The sequence below is a fragment of the Aulonocara stuartgranti genome, assembly GCF_965226115.1.
Source record: "Aulonocara stuartgranti genome assembly, chromosome: 19".
NCBI lineage: Eukaryota > Metazoa > Chordata > Actinopteri > Cichliformes > Cichlidae > Aulonocara > Aulonocara stuartgranti.
In genome coordinates this window covers 18159263-18164657 of record NC_138955.1, presented here as the reverse complement: position 1 = coordinate 18164657, position 5395 = coordinate 18159263, and the positions used below count along the sequence as shown (strand labels likewise).

At 38.9% G+C, this 5395-nt stretch overlaps 1 long non-coding RNA gene across 2 annotated transcripts; it reads left to right on the top strand.

Moving 5' to 3' along the window:
* Positions 1-295: 295 nt before the first annotated feature.
* On the top strand, positions 296-5395 carry LOC309694881. 2 transcript variants are annotated; one of them, XR_014272980.1, is made up of 4 exons: positions 296-1461; positions 2261-2328; positions 3517-3658; positions 5185-5395. It is a non-coding gene; the product is annotated as an uncharacterized lncRNA (long non-coding RNA). The 2 variants fall into 2 exon arrangements; XR_014272981.1 differs by lacking the exon at positions 5185-5395 and adding an exon at positions 4086-4299 and having other exon boundaries at positions 300-1461.

Sequence of the window (5395 nt, the reverse complement as noted above, 5' to 3'; positions counted from 1 at the left end):
GACATAACAGGGAAACATCTGGTTTGACTATTCTTCACCTGTAGTTTGAATGCTGAACATTTGCCTGTTTAGATCATGAGACCAGTCACTATACAGAGATGTGCTTCTGAATGTGGACGATGTGTCTTCTGCTGCAGTGATGCAGTTCTGCTTGTGTTGAGTGATGTAAACAACTGATCGATCTAAACTCTTTAAACGTCAAAATTGATCATTAGATTTTTTATGACACAGCAGTGGTGAGTGTTCCCACCTTCTGCTCTTTGTAACTTAACGCAATCTTTCTGTTTTCGAGTTTTGGACATGATTTTGGAGTATATCTTCGCAGTAGCGATTGACCGCAAAGTAAAGCTACCGGAAATGCACAACCCCATATCCGGTCTCAAACCAGGAAGTTAGCATTGTGTTTTTGTTTTTTTTTAAATACGTTTTATTGACAAAGCACAAAATACAGATATACAAATACAAAATAGCAAACACAATGTCAGGGGGTTCGTATAAAAAAGCAAAATAGACAGTGATATTGAACAGGGAACATAGGTTTATGGTTTTGACAGCTTTTTGATTTTGAGAATGTTGTATGGTTTTAACATATTGTTTGGTTTCATTTAAAAAGTACTGAAAGGATGGTTTTGCGTTAGAAAATTTCGACTTATGTATATGAAATTTAGCCAATAATATCAATAAATTAATCAAATAAAATTCGTTTGCCCTGTGCATGGGGTACTTAAAGAAACCGAACAATATTTTCTCGTAACAAGGAGAGAACTCAGAAAAGATAAAGGAAACAACAAAAACACAAAATTCAGGAAGTTAGCATTGTCTCGTGCACATAGTCAATTCTCAAAGCATATGCACCGCAGCATCAGCTACCATTCATCTTCATGGAGTAGTGAGTGACAGGCGTCAGGTCACGGCCCCTTAATTTGCTGTTCAGCCCAGAGGCGGGAATTTTGGCGAACGAGTGACAGGAAGCGAAATCAATATGGCGGCAGCGACGAGCGTTAGCATAACCGAAGTGGATTATTTACTTAGTTGTATATTTTCTTCTATATCTTTGGACGAAAAGGTTAAGAGACTGGGACCACATCATCGAAACGATGTTCAAATAACACAAACGACAGAATCGTAAAGTTTGTGTTATGTGGTTTCAACGAAAGGACTAGCTAACGGAAAGCAGGAATTCACTTTACTGTGTCCCATGCCTGCTTTTTGGAGGAGACACAGCTTGAATTCAACAAGGAATTGTGGATTTGAAGCATTTATCTGACAAAATTAGGAAACACGAATGAAGCATAAGTCACATTGGAAATAGGGTAAAGTTAACATCGCCTGCCACCTGGATGAAGGACACCGCATTGCTTTAGACTCTAAAGCACTTGGTGTCGTTTGACTTCAACGACAGGGTGATTAACATGTTTGCATCCCAGAAAACTCGATGTTGTGATCTTCACTTTAAATAAGGTAAGCCGACCCCCTCTCCCCTTAAAATAGGGTAACATACTTCTTTCCTGTTGCCTCTTACTCATCTTTAAAGATCAATATTTTCCTGCTGTAGATACCAACTCCTTTTGTTGGTGATGTGTCATTTAAGTCAGTATGTTGTAAAATAGTTGTGACATTGTAATTGTAGTCTATTGGCAGATTTTACATTTTTAAGTACATCCCTGGCAAATTCAACAGAATTTGAATAGATTTTCCTGGCATTCTGCTCATTCAGCCATCATTCCATCCTTCTTGCATATTTTGTTTTTCTAAAAACAAAAAAAGGGCTAATGTGCACAGAAACAACCTAGTCAAAAGGTGTGTGAGAGTGTGTGTGCCTGGGAATATGGGTATTCCTCTATATAGTTTTGTTAGTGTTGCTTTGACAAGGTCTTGTGGCTCTAAAGTGGCATCAAGGATGTGATGTCAATATATATATAAAATAATATATTATTTTACAGTAATCAGGCTATATTTCACAAATGCAGTAACATCTGCAAACAGCAGTTCTGGGCGCTTGTGGTAGTTTATTTGACCTGTAAATTTACAGGTGCATTGTGGGATTTCTAACAGTTGTGACTGGAGGCATTTCCAGTGGCAGGAAGTGACTTATTTGGTTCAAATGTTATTTCAATATTTTACTCTTCATGTTTTTCTCTCTTCTCAAAATGAAAGAAATCAGAAGAATAGTGTTTCTGTTGGTCTGAATAAATGGTAGCTTCATGCAACTGCGTTTATGGAGACGCTTGTTTATCTTCCCCTCAACTTGTAATTTCAGTGGCTGTTTGAGAGTGAAAAACTCCACTGTGCATGGGGAGGAACTACTGAGGAGTGGAGGAGAGACAGGTGAGCTATTTTATTCATAAAATGTTGTGTGAACAAACAAAAAAAACCACAGAAAGCAGATGTTGTGGCATAAGAACAGAACAGGGAGAATAATCCCAGCTGTTGTTTCCCACACCAGCAGCACTAAGCATGTTGTGTTTGGGCCACACAGTTTAGTTAACTGCTCTGCACTGCAGAGCTGCTTACTTCATGCTTTTCCTAATTTGACCAGCTACACGGTCAGCAATCTAGGAGCCGTCTTTGATGTGGAGTTTTACAGGGATTCATCCCATGTGAATGCATAAATCTTGGAAGAATGCACTTTGATGCATTGTTTCTGTATTTTTCGTCTTTAAACGAGTCTTCTTCCATGCACGGGTTTGATAACCACCGTCAGAGGACACAGTGACAAAGTTTTGCTTCCGGGCGGGGGCATGGCCTCTATTGGACAGAGGGGGTTGTTCCATTTCAAATCAACCAAGCCTTCTGCTTGACCATCGATTTGCATAAATAATTTTGAACATTTATGATTGCTGTGAAATTTTGGCTTCATATATCAAATAGTTTTCAAGATAGATTATTTTGAAAAGTTGTTTATTGACACACTTCCTGTTTTTCACACATTGAAATCTGAGGCAATGCTCGAACACGAATATTTGAGAAACTATTAAAGATAAAAGCCTGAACATTTCACTGGTCTCTCTCACCATCAACGAGAATCAGGATCTGTAATTTGGGACAGACACTACAAAAAAAAATGTCTCAGTACTGGCTAGTTAAAAGATGGAAAAGTTCCATATTTGATCACACACTGATTAAAAAAAATGTTTAAGTGTTGAGATGATCCAGAAGTGTGCCACAGCAGCAGCTTTTCAACCAAAACACACCACCTGGGAGCCTGTGACTCACTGTACCCACTGAGACTGTGTACACTCTGTAATTAGTGTATTTTAAAGGCTCGTTATTGGTCATGCTGTGATAGTCAGTAGTGTGTATGAACAGATCTGTGTGTTTGAACCTTCTATGTGAATTTATTTGTACACAAAAAAGACAAAAAACCTTAAGTAAGAAGCAGTGAGATCTTAAATCAGTTAAATTAAATTCTTAGCACATGAAAATTACAGTAATTTAAAAAAAAAAAACAGAAAAGTGCAACAAAAAACCACTTCCTGGATGTAATCACTTATGGGTGTCTTCTTATAATTGCAGTGTTTCGCAGCTTGGGCTGATGGATCCAGGTAAAAGTCTCATCGAGATTTAATTTTCCAAGAGAGACCTGGCCGTCATGGAAGCAAAGGTTACAACAAATACAACATACCAACAGAAGAAGCGAGCACAATTTAAAGCAAAAGTACGTTTCCAGTTTTACTGGGAAACTTGTGAGTATTTTTCAAAGATCAACCCCACACTGCTCTCAGGGACTATTTGTGTAGTTGTGGAAAAGTTGTGACACTGAACTGGTAACATTTACAACTGATCCTGATAATTATTGTCACTAATGTTTATATTGCTATTTTGAATAATCTCATCAATGTTTATAAAGCATGCTTTTATCCTTTGCTTCTTATTCTATTTTTCTTTTACTCTTACTGCATTGTGGGTTTCAAATGATAAAGCCTTCCCTGTCTGCTTAGACTTGAATCTGCTGTAGTCACTGTTTTATCTGTAGGGTAGGTGTGCAGAGAACTTAATGTGTGCCCAGCCTAACCCTCCTTTACCTTTTTGTGCTCCCAAATCCATACGCTGGTAACACTTACATCTCTTTTAAAAACCTGCAGCCGACTCCTTGGACCTGGGGAGCGTTTCGTGTCAACACGTCTAAGAAAAGAGACAGTGCAATGCTGCAGTGTTTCATTCTTCACTGTATTCACTTGCTTCTTTCTTCAAAATGTTGGTATCGCAGTCTCTGTTGCTTGTTGAAGTATTTTGTGCATGAATGCTGACAGATTTTGGTACCTGCTCAAAGAAGGTCGAATAAAGCTTTCAACATGGTTTTTGCTCTTTGTTCTGTTGGCCACAAACTTATTGAGTAACATACTTGGTTAAAAAAAAAAATATATATATATATATATATATATCTTGACTTCATTTATTTATTTATTTGTTGATTATTATTATTATTATTACTATTTTTTTGTTTGTTTTTTTTTAAACCCCCCCCCCCCAAAAAAAAACCCCACCCCCCCAGCTTGATTAAAGCAAGTTACTTATATTAGCTATTCAGATCAGCTGGAGACCAATAGTGCTCATAAACATCACCAGGACACTAACCACAAGAAGATAAACTACCTAAGCCAAGGAGGTGACGACCTGTCAAAGCACGTGTTTCCTGCCAAGACATGAACAAGTACACTCTACCTTCTGCATCTTCCACCAAAGTTGATTGTTACTGCCTGAATCCATAGGGTGACCTGAGCCTAGAGAAGTGGTGCTAGAGCACAGCCACAGGGGGGATACAACAGGAGGATGGTTTGTAGGTTCCAGTTCCATCTTCAGCTTCTTAGACTTCCTCCAAGATAAAGATCTTCTGACTCGCTTTGTTCTTCTGAGTGGGGGGTTGTGATATTACCCCCACTGTTCTGGCGTCCTGACTCCTCCTTGCCGTAGCATATGTAGCACTTTCTAGGTCTAGGACCCTACTGGATACAGACACCCCAGGCAGGAATCAAACTTGTGACTCCCACTACAAAGATGTGTAGTCTTACCACTACGCTATCCAGCTGCTGTCCATGAATGTATCTATGGTCCCTCCTAAAGTCCAAGGGCCCTGACGTCAAAATTTTAGACCCCCCCTTTATGTAAGCACATACACCCAGGCTTTCTGCTGTGTAGCTCGGGGCAAGAGACCAAAAATGACCAGTAAAGTCTTCCTTGCAGGATCCAATAAAGAGCAGTCATGTCGGAGGTGATGTGATGACATCTGATAAACAAGAAGTCAAGCTGCTGCTGTTTGAACTAGCTCAAGGTGATATACTTGTTTTATAGTGCTATGCTCTCACTTGTATTCTGTATGCTGCTTTTGCTTCAGCTTATTTTTTTTTACCATCTCATCTTCCCAAGGTCAAAACTACTCGAGGCTGAAATTGAA